Source organism: Mytilus californianus, unplaced genomic scaffold (assembly GCF_021869535.1).
Source record: "Mytilus californianus isolate M0D057914Y unplaced genomic scaffold, xbMytCali1.0.p SCAF_12, whole genome shotgun sequence".
NCBI lineage: Eukaryota > Metazoa > Mollusca > Bivalvia > Mytilida > Mytilidae > Mytilus > Mytilus californianus.
Genome location: NW_026262604.1, coordinates 59485860 through 59506017, shown reverse-complemented (window position 1 = coordinate 59506017; position 20158 = coordinate 59485860). Strand labels below are relative to the sequence as shown.

Genomic DNA, 20158 nt, shown 5'->3' with positions numbered 1-20158 from the left:
GAAAATTATCAAAACTATAAAATGTCTGCCAATTACTACCCAGGGACAAGTTATCACCTGTTGCCATTTCTGTAATGTGTATAAAAACATTATTTCTAATATTTAAAAAAAAAAATGTTGATGCCCATATATTCAACCTATTACTTATTCTTTCACACGAACACTTAATTTATGTCTGCGACATAATAGATGTAAAAAAAAACATGCAAATTAAGATCAACATAAGGAGTTAAATAACAAATTTCAATGATTAAGTTTTAGACTTACTTGTCTGTCAAATAACTGTGCTCTTCAAAATATCTATGTGACAGAATACCCTAATAGCTCTCAATCTGTAAACATTTTTAGAATTGTTTATTCATATTGCATATATATATATATGTATATATAACTCCTTGTTAAAGTTGTATAAACCTTGTGACTAAGTTTTCTTTTTTATCAGAATTTAATAAAAAATGTGTACGTATTACACAATTTACAAAGGGAAGTAATCCATATATGAAATGATTATCTCCCTTGTTATCATATTTTCATTCAGGTACATGCATTGACTATTCTTTATTTCATAATGTGGTATTTTATTTATAACCTTATTGTCTTTTAAATCAATGTTTTAATTGTATGAATGATTTCTTGGAAGAGTTGGATTATATTTCTCTTAGTTGTGCTACTTTCCCAAAATATGACACTTTTTTTTGCTAATAAAAAGTTATGTTTATTGATCACACTTAGTTTTATTTTGTAACCCAGATTTGTTTTTTTCTCAATCGATTCATAACTTTTGTACAGCGGTATACTACTGTTGCCTTTAATTAGCTGGAACCCTGAGGTTACATAACACTTCCATTGCCCGATTTTAATGGTCCACACGAACAGGTGTAATAACCGTTCAACATGCTTACATGTACAGATAAAATTAAGAATGGAAATGGGGAATCAACTAGTTTAAAGCAGAGGATGAATAAGGACCATGAGATGCATGAAAAAAATTGAAGAAACATATGTTATTGGTTGACATTATCAAAGTGATTTTGTAGACATACATGACTATGATATTGGATGATTAAATTAATCAAACTAGCATTCCCAATTGAACAAAACATCAAAATGTCCAAATCCCCAAATCCCCAAATTCTTTTTCAATAGCTCTTTAAGATCAGCACTTTTATCTAAAAATCATAGAAATCATCTATTATCATAATTCTTGATATTGGTATAATGCAATTAGTTATCAAAGGTACCAGAGTTATAATTTATTACGCCAGACGCGCGTTTCGTCTACATAAGACTCACCAGTGACGCTCATATAAAAATAGTTATAAAGTAAAACAAGTAGAATGTTGAAAAACATTGAGGACCGAAATTCAAAAAAGTTGTACAAATACGGCTAAGGTAATCTATGCCTGGGATAAAATTGAAAATACTTACATAATGATAATACGATTATTATGTTAAATTCATCAAAATCATTGAGTATTTTCACACTACCATTTATGAATTGTTTAACATTCTTCAGTATTAATATCCAACAAATAGCTGTCACTACTTTAGTAAGCATATTTTATATAAACATAAGAAGATGTTTTTTAATTAAAGTTAAAATGTCAAATGTCAATGGTTTATTCAAGTCGAATCACAACAAGTAACAAATATTGCAAACAAAATACAGTTATATGTATCAAACAAGTAAAATATTTGTATACACCATTTTTTGAGACTATATACATACAATATTTATATCAATCTGTGAACACTCAGGACAGAGAAATAAATAAACAAATAATATAATAGTACCTTAAACATAAAAAAAACACAGAAAAACAACGGACACCTACAATGAGTTTACGACAGTACCCCAGGAAAACACAAACGAATTATAAACTGTACGTTCCACGAATATATCAACGCCACTAAAAGTGACGTATTTTTTGTTACCTTTATATTATCACAGGTAAATTTCTAAAAATAGAACACATTTGTTTTACTGTAGACATGAACAAGAATATAAATAAACGCAACAGTAGCATACCGCTGTTCAAAAGCCATAAATCGATTGAGAGAAAACAAATCCGGGTTACAAACTAAAACCGAGGGAAACACATCAACTATAAGAGGAAACAACTAAACAACAGAAATACTGTAGTGCAACAAAAACAAACGCCAACATACATAGAAACGGACTATTTTAGGAAACAAATGGTGGGTTGAACCTGGTTTTATGGCTAGCCAAACCTCCCGCTTATATGGCAATGTTAAAACATATCGCTTAAAAGAAAACACTTCAGGAATAAAGTACAAACAAACGCAAGAACTCCCAGCACATAGAAACGCATAAATAATATAATATAATAGTACATTACAACATGTAAACCGCAGAATAACAACGGACATCTTCCATAAAAGACAGCACAGGACTCCACAAACTGACGTATTTTTGTGACGTATATATAATCTTGAAAGTTATACAATTAAATGGAACGAGATCGAAAATTTAACAATTACTTTCACAATACTAGTCCAAATAATTATCATGATTATGACGGTATTGAAAGGCTATTTTAAATTAAAGCTGTAAAATTAGGATTGAGTTTCTAATGTGTTATTTTATGTATTTTCTAACCAACACAGGAATATTAAAATGAAATTGTATTTGTAATGGTGTTATTATTTGTGTTTTGTAACCATGTCGATATTTCCTCATAATCAAAACTGTATAAATAAAAATCAGTGCATATATCTGTTTTAATAATTAAAATAGTTATCGATGAAATTTTCCGATAACGGTTGTCATAATTGTTTGCAAGAACAACGAAGAAGGATGCTAACTCTCTTTACACTTACAGAAGTAATAATTTCTTACTTTACACTATCGTGTTATATACAAAACGTTTTAGGTTTATTTCAGAAAAACAAACAGATGGACGCACATGTGATTTTTGCATTGGAAAATACAGGACAAAAGATGTGTCTTCGGGAATGTACGCATTATAAAGGTTGTAGTGGTGTCAATTACAGACCAGATACCCTGACTTGCCAACTGTTGTCTGTATCCTCACCAGCAGACCAACTTAAATATAGTGAAGGGTTTTCATTTGCTTACTTAGACAATCATACTGTGGTAAGATTTTTATTCTGATTCTGATTCATGACTTTTGTTATTATCATTAAGCAGCAGTAGTAGTAGTAGTAGTAGTAGTAGTAGTTGTTGTAGTTTTAGTATTAGTAGCTAAGTGATAGTAGCAATAAAAGAATATGTAGTAATAGTTGATGGATGTTGTTGAAGTGTTATTATAGTAAAAGAAAAACCAGTACACCCTTTATCGGTGAATTGCTGTGCTGGTGCTTACGATCAGAAAACAAACAAAAGTAACTTTACAACGCAATGGTTCGTAACCAAGTATTATTGGAAAAAATAGTTCACGACACCCCTTTACTAAATTTGTTTCAATATTGGAAAAGAAAATCTATGTAAAAAGGGTCCATGATAATTTAATGAAATACTGAGCAAAAATTGTATCAAAGGGAGACGACTTGTATTGTTGGTCTTCTTGACAATTACATTGAGATTTTTAACTTCTGTAAGAGCATGAATAAGAGGTCCTAATTACTTATAAATGTGTCTTTCTTTTAATTCTTGTGTAATCGCTACATATGTATATAATTTGAAGAAAATATGTCAAAAAGAAATAATTTAACTTTACCAAATTTCCTTTTAAATAATCATTATTTATATATATACAATGTAAATATTAATGTAAAATCTTTCATGATATACTGTCATTATTTTGCACTAGACGTTAAGAGCGTTTGTTGCAAAGGACACGTTAACTGTTCTGATTTTCTTTATATAACTATTATTTCAGGATGGAGATAGTTGTCTGCCTACGAATCCTTGTAAAGAACGTGAAAGGTGTGTTCCATTGAATATGAATGGACACGTTTGCCTATCATATCGTAAGTAGAATTAAACACTGACTTACTGACATAGAGAGAGTCAACTTCTTACTATTTAGCCGGTATTTTGTTCCTTTTTGAATATATTACATGTGCAACGTTTATTTAATGTTCAATTTTCTTAAGAGGTAGAAATGCCTCTGTGGTTCCTCTTAACGTGTATCATATAATATATTTTTTAAGCATTCCTTTCGATCACCTATAAAGATGTATTTAGTTATTACACAGTATGAATAAATAAGAAGAAACGAAAGTGACAGTTAAAATTAGAAGAAACAAAAGGGACAGTAAAATTCAGATGAAACCAAAAGGACAGTAAAGTAAACGGAAACCAGAGGTAGAATCAAGTCATTGGAGCAAAAGAGACTGTTAAAGTCCGAAGAAACCAAAGGGGTAGTCCTTAGAGAAAATCAAAGGGGTGGTAAAAGAAAGAAAAAAAAAACAAATGAAAAGTTAAATCAGAGGAAACCGAAATGTCAGTGAAATTCAGATGAAACCTATGGGACAGTTAAAGTCAAAGGAAACGATAGAGAGAGTCAAGTCAGAGAAAACAAAAGGGACATGTTAATACAGAAATAAACTACATTACCAATAAAAATCAGGGGAAACCAAAGAAATAGTAAAAGTCAGAGGAAACAAAAGGGACATTAAAAGTCAGCGAACATCAAAAGAGCTGTAAAGTTCAGAATAACCAAAGAGACAGTAAAACGTCATGGTTAACTAAAGGAAGAATGAAGTCAGGAAAACAAAGGAATAGAGGAAACCAATCGGAGAGTCGTGAGAGGAAACCAAAAGGATAGTAAAAGTAAGAAGACCCCAAATGAAGAGTAAAATCAGAAGAAACCAAACGGACAGTGGAAAATACAAGGAAACCAAAGGGAGAGTCAAATCAGATGAACTCAAAGGGACAGTATAAATCAGACGAATCAAAAGGGACAGTAAAAGTCAGAGGAAACTAAAGGGACAGTAAAAGTCAGGGAAAACTAAAGTGAGAGTCAAGCCAGACGAAACCAAAGAAGGATATTGCAAATGAGAGGAAACCAGACAGTAAAAGTCAGAGGACACCGAAGGAACTGTGAAATCCAGAGGTAACCAAAGGGACAGTAAAATCCAAAGGTAACCAAAGGGACATTAAAAGTAAAATGTAGGACACAACATTGCAAAAGAAAAAAAAAGAAAAAAATCAATAAATAGTTTACAAAACATCACACAGATTACTTATGTTGAGAAAAACTCCCCTTTTAAAAACGTAGGTTAGTCTAAAAAAATGTATTTTCTGATTGAACATCCATCAAATTTCAACAATAAACAGATCGATTGACCTTAATATGTTTGCTAATAGAGATTAGTAATAAATAAATAGTCAATGGCAGCAAAAATCGATTTTTCATATTGTTTTTCTCTAAATACATTTCATTTCACACATGGACTCTATTCATTCTCTTGGTTGAAATGTTCACTTCTGCAATTCAAATATGAGAACCTGTCACCTTTTTCAAAATCCTAAATTTACAAATGCATTTGTGCATCGACTGTGTGTTTCTGGTTTGTATAAGTATATATCCTTCATTGATTGTGTTGAGTTAATGATGTTAGTTGATGACGACGTGGTTGCTAGGAAAAAAATGAAATGTGTCGGTTCATGTTATTGACGCAATAGCAACAACTCGCAACACTAATCAAACCACTCCAACTTGAACAATTAACAGCTTTTTATTGATAGTGTTTTTGAAGACCAAGTTTCATCCCAGCAATTACAATTTTAGGGATTTATTCTGTTCTCTCGAGGGCCTGAAATGTCATGGCTGAATGAAGAGCAAAGGGATTTAACGATTTTACGAAGTTATAGATAATAAAATATCTAACATTGCAACTACCAATTATATTTGTTAATGATATTTAAAAATAAAATGAAAATGAAGCTATATAAATGAATTGTTGTACTAGAATTTTCCCATGTGTATATTTTCTTTTCTCTTGCTCCAGCTAAGCTGGACAGGGATTTATTCCTTTAAAGGGATCAGTAAATCCGAATGTGCCTTGTATTCAGCAAACCCTCTATAAAATAAATCAATATCTACATCACTACCAGTGTAGAAAAACAGTGAATAAAATGTATATCGACTATACAAGATATCATCGAGCTTTACTTTTAACAACAAATGTAATTGAACGGACAACCAATAGATTTCAGTTTGAATTACCTGAAGGGGGACACAAGAATAAACAGATAAACTTATTCAACCTGAAATCCATTCATGTTTTGACTATAATGTTTCCATTCATGTTTTGAATATAATGTTTCCATTTATGTTTTGACTATAATGTTTCCATGCATGTTTTGACTATAATGTTTCCATTCATGTTTTGACTATAATGTTTCCATTCATGTTTTGACTTACAGCTTAATAAATAGTTCATTAGTTTAACCATATTTTATTGCTAAAAACGACAAATGGATCAGACACAAGTTTTACAACTTAGTAACGTCTTCTTCAAAACAACAAAAAATATACACATTAATTAACGAATACATCAAATAAGCCATAGTAACAATTGATTAAAGAATAAAGACATGAAAACAAAAAGAAATTTGTTGAAACGAATCAATGGATTTTAATCGAGTGAATCTTTTTACAGTATAAATATAAAACAAACACACCGAATTGTTATTTCCCATTATGCATTTGATAAAAGTGGTATGCATTTGAAATGGTAAACCATAAGTGATAGAGACCTAGGGTCTTTTGAAATGAGGTCCTTGTTCCGAAAAAAAAAAGAAAATTAGGTCATGGTCTAAGGTCAAGGTCATGTTCTATTCAATTTTGATTTTGGCTTATTATCACTGCGTTTCAAAAACCGTATAATATATCGACAATAACTATCACTAAATTGTTAGTTGTGATATGTCGTAACAAATACATTTTGGTTAAAAGGGTACGTTGATACTAAATGGAAGTTTTCTCCCCTTTTATATTTAAAATCATGCATATAGTGATATTACTCAATAACCATATATGATAAAGACCTAGGGTATTTTGATTTGAGTTCATTGGTTTATGACCTTGAAATTGAGGTCAATGTCACAGTTTTTCTTGACGTTCTAGATTTTGACCTTTGCGTTAAATTCATATGTATATATGATAAAGCCATTGGATTTTTTGCATTAGGTTGCAAGCCATATAACCTTGAAAAAGACAACCGGAAATAACCTTGTGTAAACCGAAAGTCGTTATATGATAAAGACCTAGGGTATTTTGATTTGAGTTCCCTGATTTATGACCTTGAAATTGAGGTCAATGTCACAGGTACTTTTGACGTTCTAGATTTTGACCTTAGTTTTGAATTCACATGTATACATGATAAAGCCATGGGATTTTATGCATTAGGTTGCAGGCCATATGACCTTGAAAAAGACAAAAGGAAACCTTGTGTAAACCCGAAGTCCTTATTTTAAACTAATTTAATGTAAAGTATATAGAACCATTTATTTGTGGAATCGGTGTCATGTAAACTATCAAATAATATTGGATGGGGAAAATTTTCAAACCGGAAGTAACAAATTGTCTCCTTATTTCAAACAACAGTGTAAATAAACCATTTATTTTTGGAATCAGCGCACAATAAGCTATCATATGACACTGGCAATGCTATTTTTAACCAGATTGTAATATTGAGGTCTTTCCACTTTTCTGTGGAAAGACCTAGTGTATTTGTTCTGATTATTATTATTATTATTTTTTTTTTTTTTTTCTTCCGCCTAATTTTGTTCTCACGTAAAATTTTTGTTTCGAAGGATGTCGCTTAGATATTTCTTATATAATATCATACAGTTTATGCGCTTTTTATTTTTACCCATTCTAAGCCGAACAATTTTCTTTGTAGGAGTTATCTCCCTGAACACTGTTTTCCTTGTTACTGCATCTCCTCCGTAACCGTAAAAGAAAGCGACAAATTTATTTTACCAAATTGCTCATTATATCCTCAGGATGTTTTGTCCAATTTTGACCGAGGCGATACGTAAACTCCATATGAGAGTTATTTCCCCTTCTGTATTTGACATAAGGGATATATAAATGTATAGCATGAATGGTAAGTGATAGAGACCTAAGGTATTGATTTGAGTTCCTTGGTTCATTTAAATGAAATTGAGGCCAAGGTCAAAGGTCAAGGTCATATTCTAAATTTTGACTTTTCCTTGTTATTTGATCTCCTCTGTCACTTTTAAAGATACAAATTAAAGAACAAGTGCAAAATGTTTGCCTAATTGTGATTAAGATATGATACATTTGGTCTGAAACAATCCAATGACATCTTATAGGAGTTATTGTCCCTGAAATGATTCAATTTAAGGTTAATTGATTATGACTCCAACTTGTTACATGATAAAGTCATAGGGTGTTTTGCAAACTGTTGGTTGACATATGACCTTGAAAAATGTCTATCGGAAGTGACCTTGAAATAACCGGAAGTAGTATTTTTTGCACTTATATCATGAAAAAGTACTTAGAAACCATATATTTTTTGAATGACCATAGGTTAACCTATCTTTTGAGACCGAAAGTAACATTTTATAAACAGGAAGTAGCATATTATCTTCCTTATTTCAGGCATAAGTATATACAAACTATAAATTTTGGAATCAGTGTGAATAAAGCTATCATATGAGACCGGAAGTGACATTTTCTAAACCGGAAGTAGCTAATTATCTCCCTTTTTACATGCAAAAGTATATATAAACCATATATTTTTGGAATCAGTAAAAATAAAGCTATCATATGAGACCGGAAGTGACATTTTCTAAACCGGAAGTTGGCAATTATCTCCCTTATTTCAGGCAAAAGTATATAGAAACCATATATAAATTGAATCAGTATGAAGAAACCAAAGCTTGGACGCCAATAGTAATTTTGAGTAAACTGGATGTAGCTTCTCATCAATAATTTAGAACATTGATGTGGAAAGACCTTCAATTGTTCTCTGAACTATTGGTTTTTAATTTGATTTTATATTCTTTCGTTAAAATCCATTGAATCGTTATTGATAAAATGCCATAACAGTAGTTGTTCATCAAGATCATTCGATTATTGCCATTACATGTATATAGAAATATATTTAATCACATGTGTTGTTTACAGAGTTAAGGTTGTCAATGAACTTTTGCACAGATAAACAAATAATATCATTTTCTTCAGTACTCAATGCATCATCACCAAATAATGATAAATCAACAGTATTATTGACATTAAAGACATTATTTTCTATGAGTTAAAAATTAATACAATATAGTAAATAGTGTTATTTCTATAAAATGGTTTATGCAAATTTAATCTAAAAAAGGAAAATGTAGGAATTTGTCTAATACTTATGTCAAAAGAATTCCACAATGCAATAGATGACGGAAAATAAGACTGTTGATAAGTTGATAAACTATTTACAAGAATAGTAATATTTTGACTGTTACGCAAATTATTATTACTAATATCTGATACAAAACCCGGAACCAAATGGTGTAAATAATCTGGCGCTTGGTTATTAGTTATTGTACATAACATAGTCTATTTTTTAACCTCCCGTCTGACGCTTAAATTTTCCCTTCCACCCTCTACATAGATACTGTTCTAGCAAGCGTAATTTGGTAATCCCGTAACTATTCGAACTGCCTCGATTTTGGATATTTTCCAATCGATCAGAATTTACTTGCCCACAGTTACCCAAGACTTCTGATGAATACTCCAGAATTTGCCGAATAAAAGTCATATAAATTTTTCCAAATATTCCCTCTTAAGTCTAAATTTTAGTTTTGGGTAAAACATTAAGCTGCTTCGAAGTTTTTTCTATCCGTTTATCAACATGCTTACTCCATTTACAATCACTACTTAATATGACACAAAGATGCTTATTCGTATGAACTGGCTCTTATAAAACACTATCAAAAGAAAAAGAAAAATCACTTTGTATAGTTTACATACTGAATATTATAAAATCTGTTTTATTAGGATCAAACTTCACTAGCAATTTTTTTTACCCCTTACTTAAATAAACAAGTTCTGTGCTGATTGCATTTGTTTTAATGGATTCATTAGGGGCAGTATGACCTATTGAGGTATCATCTGCAAAGAGCTTTCCAAATCCATAAAAACCATCAGCTATATCATTAATATATATCAAAAACAATAACTGTCCTAATACCGAACCCTGTGGCACACCGGCGTTTGATTTTCCAAATTTGGAAAGTGAATCTTTTAAGACGACTTTCTGAGATCGTTTACACGTGTAGCTTTTAAGCCAACATAGCAAAATCTCCTTTTATACTACATTTTTCAAGTTTGAATTGTAAAGCCTTGATCCAAACAGTATCAAAAGCTTTACTAATATTAGCAAGTGTAATGCTAGTTACTAGCTTATTATTTAGCGCCAATAAAATTTTGTTGTACGGTTTAATTGATGCGTAGTGGAATATCCTAGAATAAATCAGATTGATACTAATACAACAGTTTATTTTCATGTAAATGGTTAAAATTAATTCTGAAAACAATTTTTCAAAAACTTTACTCACATATGACAATACGGAGACAGGCCCGTAGTTGGAAGGTAATGATTTGTCACCACTTTTGAATAAGGGAATTACAGAAGCAATTTTCCATTGATCGGGAAATATTCTATCATTAAGAGATTAATTAAAAAGTAAACATTATGGTTTAGAAATTTCATTTCTAACAACAAGTAACATTCTGTTGCTAACGATATCTGGTCCCACAGCTTTATTAGCATCAAGCTCGGAAACAATATCAAGTACATCTTGTTTACTAACTATTATTTGTGAAAATCATGACAGCGATCTTCAAATTCCGGTTAATCTTTACTAGTATCTAAATTAGAAAAACAACAAAAATATTTATTTTAAATTTCATACATTTCTGTTTCTTTATCCAGGTCTCTTAGCGGGGGAATATTATGAGTTGGTATGTCGCTTTTAATTAGCTTATTGATGGTCTTCCAATACTGTTTACCGTTTGTCACTTTGAGTTCATCCAGATTCTCGTTTATAGTCGCATAGAAATGCCTATCAGCCTGTTCTTTTAAGTTATTAACTTTGTTCCTTTGTTGCTTATATTTACGTTCAGCGGATGTACTTCTTGAAGGAATAAAACATTTTCGAAGTCTGTCCCGTTTTCTCGTTTTCCGTCTCAAATGTGAATCAAACCAAACTGTATCATCACATCTTATAGTTACTTTCCATGTAGTTATGCACGCAGATGATATATTAGTTAAAGTGTCAGTGAAGTTTGTAGCAGCAACATGAACGTCACTTGCATCAGGAATTAAATTATATTAAATATTGTTTTATTTTTGTTTCATTAAGTCATAATCCCCTCTTTTATAATCCCATACAGATCCAATAACTAAAACCAAAATCAATTGTGACGTAGGTTCCATCATGATCACTTTTACCTCTATCAATAGGTATTGTGTCCTTATTAAAAACTGGTATAGAATCTGTACTTTAATTAGAATCAAGTAGAAACGAGCTACCTGTTTGTGTGTCCAAGTGCTTGGCTTTGTCAATTATGTTAATCAGACCATTAATGAAAATAACATCTCTTATAGTTGATGGTAGTTCAGAAATAAAAATTTTATTCAGATCACCTAAACAAATTATCAATTATTTTCATCCAAGGCGTTTTTCAACATTTGATCAAAATATTGCCAGAAATAAACTGTAGATTGCCTTTCCGACCTATAATTTATATTAATCAAAATAGAAGTTTGGTCTTTAACTCAAATCACATACTCTCAATTTCGTCATGCTCTAAATCTTGTCGACGGATTATGTGAACATAATTTTTAAAAAACACAATAATGCCACCACCATGTGAATACTACATCATAATCCTCAATGGTATCGGTATTATAGTTCAGTTTATTTCTAATGCTTCTAATGTTGCAACGGAATATTGACAATGTTTTCTCGGAATACTCTTGTGTGCGTTCAGGACCCAGGTTCGATTCAATGTCACCACATATTATTAATAAACATCATAGCAATATGTAAAAAGCAATTAAATTACCACAAGCTATGTATAAGTTGCGAAAACATAGTTTAAATCTTGAAATCATCTTTATTCATTCTGCCAGCATATACTTTCAGGAAAACAATACCGGTAAACTGTTTTTCTCAAACAACCCAAACTAGTCTTGTGATAAAACAGTCCTGTTGTAATTATGTACGCTTCAATGTCATTACCCATTGTCAAATACAATACGATAGAAAACGATAACAAAATAGGACAGCATTGTAAATAAAAGCAAAAGTAGTATACCGCTGTCCAATAGTCTAAGATTGTTTTTACTGAAACAAATCCGGGTCATAAACCAAAACTGAGGGAAACATATCAACTATAAGAGGAAAACAACGGAACAACAAAAAACACTGAACTGCTACAAAAACAAACGCCAACATACATAGAAACGGACTATTTGATAACAACTGCCATATTCCTGACTTGGCACAGGACATTTTCAGAAAATATGGTAGGTTGAACCTGGTTTTATGTCTAGCCAAACCTCCCGCTTATATGGCAATGTTATAAATACCGATAAAATGACAACATTTTTCGACAGGAATACAGTACAAATAAATGTTAGAACACTCAGCACAGAGAAAAATACATAGATAAATAATATAATAGTACATTTCAACATGTAAACCACAGACTAACAACGAACACCTAAAATTAATTTACGAAAGCACAACAGAATTATGAACTGTGCGTCACACGAATGTTTCAACGCCAAAAAAAGTGACGTCACTGTTAAAATTCTAAAAATAAATATAGAATTGGGATTAAACTTGTAATGGTGTTATTTGATGTATTTTCATTACAAGACTATTAATATAGAATTGTGTTAGCAATGGTGTAATTATTTGTATATTTTAACAATGTCGGTTTTTCTTCTAAATCAAACTGTGTAAAAAGAAAAATAAATCCTTTGCATATAGTTGCTTTAAACTAAAAATCATTATAAATGGACTTGGTGATTAATTATCTTCACTTTTACATACATAAAGAAAAAAAAAATAGAATTACAAACCACAAACATGACAAACGATAAGATATAAAACAATATATTACCATAATTACAAATGAAACATCATAACTAAATACATGAATGTTGGATGTATAAATACCGAGACAAGTCTAATAGCAATACGAATTGCCACTCGGCAAAACAGTCATATTCGGGTATAGGTTACGTTCGGTACGTAGAAGACCAGCCAACGTAGATGGAAAACCACCATCTAAGACGTGGTAAAAATGTCGTTAGTTAGTTTAGACACAGATACATCGTATAGATCAACCAATTCGTGATGGTGTCCATAAAATTTGCGGAGCGTCATTTTTAATCTTTCCTCCTCATAACTCTGTTGAGTCAGTTTCTGCTTAAGGAGCACACTCATGTATATTAAAACCGTATAGTGTGAACATACACGAACATAACGTATCAACTGAGATATGTAAACACCATACGATGGAGCAGAGGGTATATTACTGCTGAGAAATAAGAAATTGATTATTGGGACTGTAAAACATGATACATTTTATGGACAAATATGATTCGAATGACCGTTCATGAATTTCCAAAGAATAAAAAGAAAAGGAAAATTAAAATATGTACATTTACAAAAGGTAATATTTTAACATCGTAAATATTCGATGTTGATATTGCAAATATCAGAGAGATAAAATTGAGAATGGAAATGGGGAATGTGTCAAAGAGACAACAACCCGAACATAGAACAGACAACAGCAGAAGGTCACCAACAGGTCTTCAATGCAGCGAGAAATTCCCGCACCTGGAGGCGTCCTTCAGCTGGCCCCTAAACAAATAAATATACTAGTTCAGTGATAATGAACGCCATACTAAACTCCAAATTGTACACAAGAAACTAAAATTAAAAATAATACAAGACTAACAAAGGCTAGAGGCTGCTGACTTGGGACAGGCGCAAAAATGCGGCGGGGTTAAACATGTTTATGAGATCTCAACCCTCCCCCTATACCTCTAGCCAATGTAGAAAAGTAAACGCATAACAATGCGCACATTAAAATTCAGTTCAAGAGAAGTCCGAGTCTGATGTCAGAAGATGTAACCAAAGAAAATAAACAAAATGACAATAATACATAAATAACAACAGACCACTAGCAGTTAACTGACATGCCAGCTCCAGACTTCAATTAAACTGATTGAAAGATTATGTCTTCATCATATGAATATCAGGCACAATCCTTCCCGTTAGGGGTTAAGTATCATACCATCATAACATATATGAGAAGAACATAACCCGTTTCATGCCAACAACTGGTTTTTAAATAAATGTGTTTAGTGCCGATGCAAAGACCCTATAAGTGAATCAATATTAACGCCAAAATATGCAATCTTTAATGACCTGACAACAGTATCGTAACTATATCCCTTCTTAATAAGTCTATTTAAAGGTTTTGTTAGCTTCAGAGGTGAATACTGACATTTTTGTGCTTTATAAAGAATATTTCCGTAAAAAATTGGATGTGAAATACCTGAACGTATAAGAAGTCTGCATGTTGAGCTATATTTACGAATGATGTCCTTATACCGATGATAAAATTTAGTAAATGTTTTGACTAGTTTGTGATATCGAAAACCCTGGTGTAATAATTTTTCAGTAATACATAAATTTCTCTCGTAAAAATCTAAAACATTGTTACATACACGAGCGAATCGTACAAGTTGAGATATATAAACACCGTAAGATGGTGACAAGGGAACGTCACCATCTAAAAATGGATAATTAACGATAGGAAATGAAAAATCATCTCTTTTATCATATATTTTAGTATTAAGCTTTCCATTAATGATATAGATATCAAGATCGAGGAAAGGGCAGTGGTCATTGTTAGTATTAGCTTTATTTAAAGTAAGTTCAACAGGATAAATTTCTTTAGTATACATACTGAAGTCGTCATTATTGAGAGCCAAAATATCATCCAAATATCTAAAAGTATTATTAAATTTGTGTATCAGATGTTGTTTCGATGGTTCTTTGCTGATTTTTGTCATAAATTGTAACTCATAGCAATACAAAAAAAGGTCCGCAATAAGTGGTGCACAGTTAGTCCCCATTGGAATTCCGATAACCTGACGATATACGGAATCTCCAAAGCGAACAAAAATGTTATCTAGTAAAAATTCAAGGGCATATATAATATCAAAGCATGTCCAATTGGCATAGTTTTTTTGTTTATTGCTACTAACAAATGACCTAAAAGAGTTTGAACATATATATTCACATTCTTTAAATGCCCATTTAATTAGGTGTGTGAATTTTTTCTTAATGAGAATGTGAGGCAATGTGGTATATAGGGTAGAAAAATCAAAACTTTGAACAGATTCAAAATCACCAATATATGCATGTAATTTATCAAGTACTTCCAACGAGTTCTTGACACTCCAAAAGTAATTAATTCCACTATTTTCGAAGGCCTTATTTGAACAATTTATTATCAGGTTTTTGATTGTACCAAGTGTACTGGTAAGAAGAATAGACAATTTAGTAGTGGAACAATGGCTTGAAGACGAAATGAATCTATATTTGTAAGGTGTTTTGTGTAGCTTAGGAAGCCAATACATAGTTTGGACTTTCATTGTATTTGGTTCTGCTTGTAAAGCGGTAGCTAAAAGTTTATGTTTGTTACAAATGTCTTTTTCTGAAAATGGAGTCAGTTGGAATGTTGGTGAATTGGTGATTTCTTTTTTCAGAACCTCAATGTAAAATTTACGTCAAACAATAATAATATTATTAGCAGCTTTATCGGCCGGGACAAAAACAAATTCCTTGGCTAGTTCTTTTAGTTTATGTTTGATACGAGAAATAGATTTATTGTGGTTATTGTTAAGAGTAAAATGTTCTTTAAAATGTTGAATACGTACATCAACTATGTTCATTACTGAATTAAAAAAAGAGTCCAAAGATTTTTTGCCCGTTTTATCCATTTCAAACAGTAAGTATGGAGTGAGTCGTGGATGATATTACGACACTCATTCCAATTAATAATTGACGGGGGACGATATTTAGGTCCTTTACTGAGGAATGATTTTAACTCTCGGTCTTGAACGATGTTAAGATCTCCTGTTATAACATGGGAAATGGGTCCATAAATGTATTCGGAATTACTGCAATTACATGAAGTGGGTGTATTTTCACTGATATTAACATCTTTACACAATTGGCTATAATTAAACACAAATTTCCGGGTAGATTTCTTGTAAATATAACAAATAAGAGGGAGCTCAGTATTATCAAAATATCCCGGAATTTGTTCTTTAACAGAATGGTCGTTAAAAATACCGGCAATATTTACAAAATCAAAACCTTTATTGACATACTTTATTTTAATAAACTGTTTTTTATGATCTTCAGGGCGATCAATTTTGGGAAACAGTTTAGAATAACAATATGCCATTATAATTTGAACGATTTCATACTTAGGACTGCTATATGAAATTGTGTTGCAATCCTCTAAAATTTTATTTAACTTATTAACCGGTAATGCACAGAGCTTTGTTAACAGATAATGTCTGCCGTTGTTTTTTGAAATAGAAATTAGGTCCGAAATATTGGTATGATTGGTCCGAAATTTTCTTTGATTGCGATTTTTTCTACGACCATGAGAACGGTTTTTACGAACAGTTTTAGAAACTATATCCAAAATGTTAACAGAATCGGTTCTTGATATATTACCAATTCCCATGATATTATCATTAAGACCAAGAGGGTAGACTGTCTGTAATTTTTTAATACAATTTAATTCAATTATTTTCCGTGATCGTACAAACTTTGAATGAGATTCACCAGGCTGCTTATTTACTACTTCTAAAGGTTGAACTGCTAAATATTTAATAGGGTGATTGTGCTTCTTAAGGTGTTGATAAATGATACTTTTGAATTTATTGGGTCTTTTAAAACGATACAGATGTTCTTGAGTGCGTTTAGATAAATATCGTCCAGTTTCACCTACGTACTGAATACCGCATCCCGGTTTGTTTCATGTGAGTAAATAAATAATACTGTTTGTTTTTCAAGTTATATCAGTTTCAAAATTTAAAGAAAATGTGCGACCATTAAACGTGGACCTTACCGTATTGTTGGTGGAAAGACGGGGATATGTAAGTCATTTTTTCGCATGACACTTATCGATAGAAGGGTAACCACGATTTTTATTGTTAAAAATGTTAGCGATGGTAGTATTTTTAGATAAGCGATTTCAAAGATTGAGACGTGTAGATACCCTTTGAACGAGTTTAGTATTTAATATTTTTCCATTTCTAAGCTTCATATTTGTTTTTTGTTTGTGAATTATATTAGAAAGGAGCAAAGACTCCATAATATGAACCAGCATACAATGAATTAAATTATGTAAACATGATAAATCTGTTCGGCTAAAGATGTCAAACGCTATCCGTATTAATTACCCGAAAAAGAACGGGTATATCAGGATAGCGACTGACGTCTGACTAGATAGTAGAATGGGGCTGAATATTAAAATACTACTTTTTGATAAATATTCCTAAAGTAATGAACTAGAGAAGTTCTCGCTCGGACACACACTCCATAATCTAGTATATTATAAGAGCATAAACCTGAAGCACGGGGAGGCACTCTACTGTCTCCACACGGCACTAAAGACAAACTCTGTAAAAAATAAAATTGAGAATGGAAATGGGGAATGTGTCAAAGAGACAACAACCCGACCATAGAACAGACAACAGCAGAAGGTCACCAACAGGTCTTCAATGCAGCGAGAAATTCCCGCACCTGGAGGCGTCCTTCAGCTGGCCCCTAAACAAATATATATACTAGTTCAGTGATAATGAACGCCATACTAAACTCCAAATTGTACACAAGAAACTAAAATTAAAAATAATACAAGACTAACAAAGGCTAGAGGCTCCTGACTTGGGACAGGCGCAAAAATGCGGCGGGGTTTGATGAATGTTTAACGAAGATTTTGTTTGAATGATACTTTAAAAACATACAAACTTGATGAAACAAACCCAAATAAGCGACCAATATATATTCTCTTTCCTTAATAGTATCGAAAGAGGAAATAGAGTGATTTGCATATCGTGGTCAAATAAGGTAAGGTATATAATAATTATATGAGCTGGAACATAATAACCGTAATGGTTGTCACTTGAATGTTTTTACACATTACGTTGATTATCACTCAAATGATATAGAGTTGAATTTAAACCAATTGGAGTTGCCAAAGATGTGTTTCTACTAAATTGTTTACTACTTAAAACACTTTCTTGAAACAGTATATTGACCAATTACATATTGTACATAGTTTTACACTTGATCATACACTTCTGAGTAAATTTGTGAAATTGTAAACGTTATAATTGCATTGCACAAGTAATCAATTCATATTGATGTAAGCTTATCAATTTTAAGAAAAAGCAATAAGACAATTATTTGTAAATAATATAAACTTATTTATTACAAACATAATCTATTTACAATGTTATGACATAATATTTTGTTACAATCTGCACTAGGATCGGCTGTTCATCATATATAGATAATAAAACGAAAATTATTACTAAAATTGAAATATCAAAATTCTAATGTTTTCTAGACTTGATTGCGTTTTTGACGTTTTTCTTCTTTTTTTTTAACCATGGTAATGTCGACTTTTCTTCGACTTATTAAGTTTGATTGTCCTTTTGGTCTCTGCTTTCTCTTCGTACAGTTAATTGACTGATCTAAATCATTATTAATGTATGTTAATAAATCAGTCATAGCTGATACACCATTGTCCCATATTAGAGAAGGTTGAGCGCTCAAAGATATGCTTAACCCAACCGCATTCTACGTTTGCCTTTCCTTAGCCAGAATTGAACCTGCAGCCAAGAGGTTGACGTTTGTTATAATTGTGTTCCGTATATCTCCTCTAGTTTATAGTTTAATGAGGCTGTAAGTTCTAAGTATTTGTATTTTTCGAAATTTTTCATCCTCAACCTTTTAAAACTAACTACAAAGTATTAGCATTGGCACTCCGACTTCTACGTTTGGTTATAATTGTATCATTGACAATCACACCACACACCTATATTTTGTTATTTATTATTTCGAAGAAGGAATGTGCTTAGCAGTATTATGGCGTAATAATCATATTCCTAAGTATTGCAAGCAGTGACAAAATAAAAAATGTACAGAATCAGTCTGGTTTCTGACATACAAAGCTGCTACATACATGTACCAAAGTGTATTTTATGCAGTTTATGCATATTTCAAACTACGTTTTTATTCGTAGGTAGTCACAAAGCAAAAATGAACCAGTTAGTGCTATGTAAACTTGTATTTATATGAACGACCTTAAAGTCAACTTGAATGCTTGATACTTTATTTTAATAGTTAATCTGAATGTGATAAAGAACAAAAAACTGCTCAAATCGGGATATATCCGTGTTTTCTAATTGCATTTGAAAATGTTAGTATGTTGAATTTCGTATTTGTCATAAACGCAGAAATAAGAACGAATTTGTAAAAATGACTGGAGTGTTCAGATACGTGGTCATTTGTAAAGAAATTATAATAGAAGAGTTCGCCAATACACCAAAAAAGAATTGTATAGTAGTTGATATTTTTTATAAATTATAATTGGAAAGTTTATATAATTATACCTATGTTATCCATTAACAGGAGCACCATGCGATGCGCAGCCTTGTACAAACGGAGGCATATGTCGTAACCAGGTGAACAGCTATTTATGTACGTGTCCGGATGAATGGACTGGTCCTCACTGTGAAAGTAAGTTTAATTAGTCTTAAAATTGTTCGTTGTATAAGCCCTTTAGTAAGACTGACTAGGTTGGGAAAGAATGAAGAGGGTCGTTATAGAAAAATTGACAAAAATTAAAGAATTTGTAAATTGTGTTCTTCAACTTCAATTGAAGATGGAATTCATTTTCTGATGGAAAGTCCAGCATTCGAACAACGACAAGTAATATTAGTTTTTGCTTTAATCTAAATAGAGAAAACATATTTATTTGGTTTCTTTCTTGTGAACATGAAGAAATATTCAACGCTGTGGCTGTAATTTTTTTTAAATATTTAACAGTAAATAAACAACTGCTATGGTTAAATCCTTATTATT

At 31.5% G+C, this 20158-nt stretch overlaps 1 long non-coding RNA gene across 1 annotated transcript; it reads left to right on the top strand.

The window, feature by feature from the left end:
• Positions 1 to 2900: 2900 nt before the first annotated feature.
• Positions 2901 to 19802, top strand: LOC127722127 (uncharacterized). Its single transcript, XR_007991662.1, has 3 exons — positions 2901 to 3118; positions 3864 to 3954; positions 19706 to 19802. It is a non-coding gene; the product is annotated as an uncharacterized LOC127722127 (long non-coding RNA).
• The last annotated feature ends 356 nt before the right edge of the window (positions 19803 to 20158 follow it).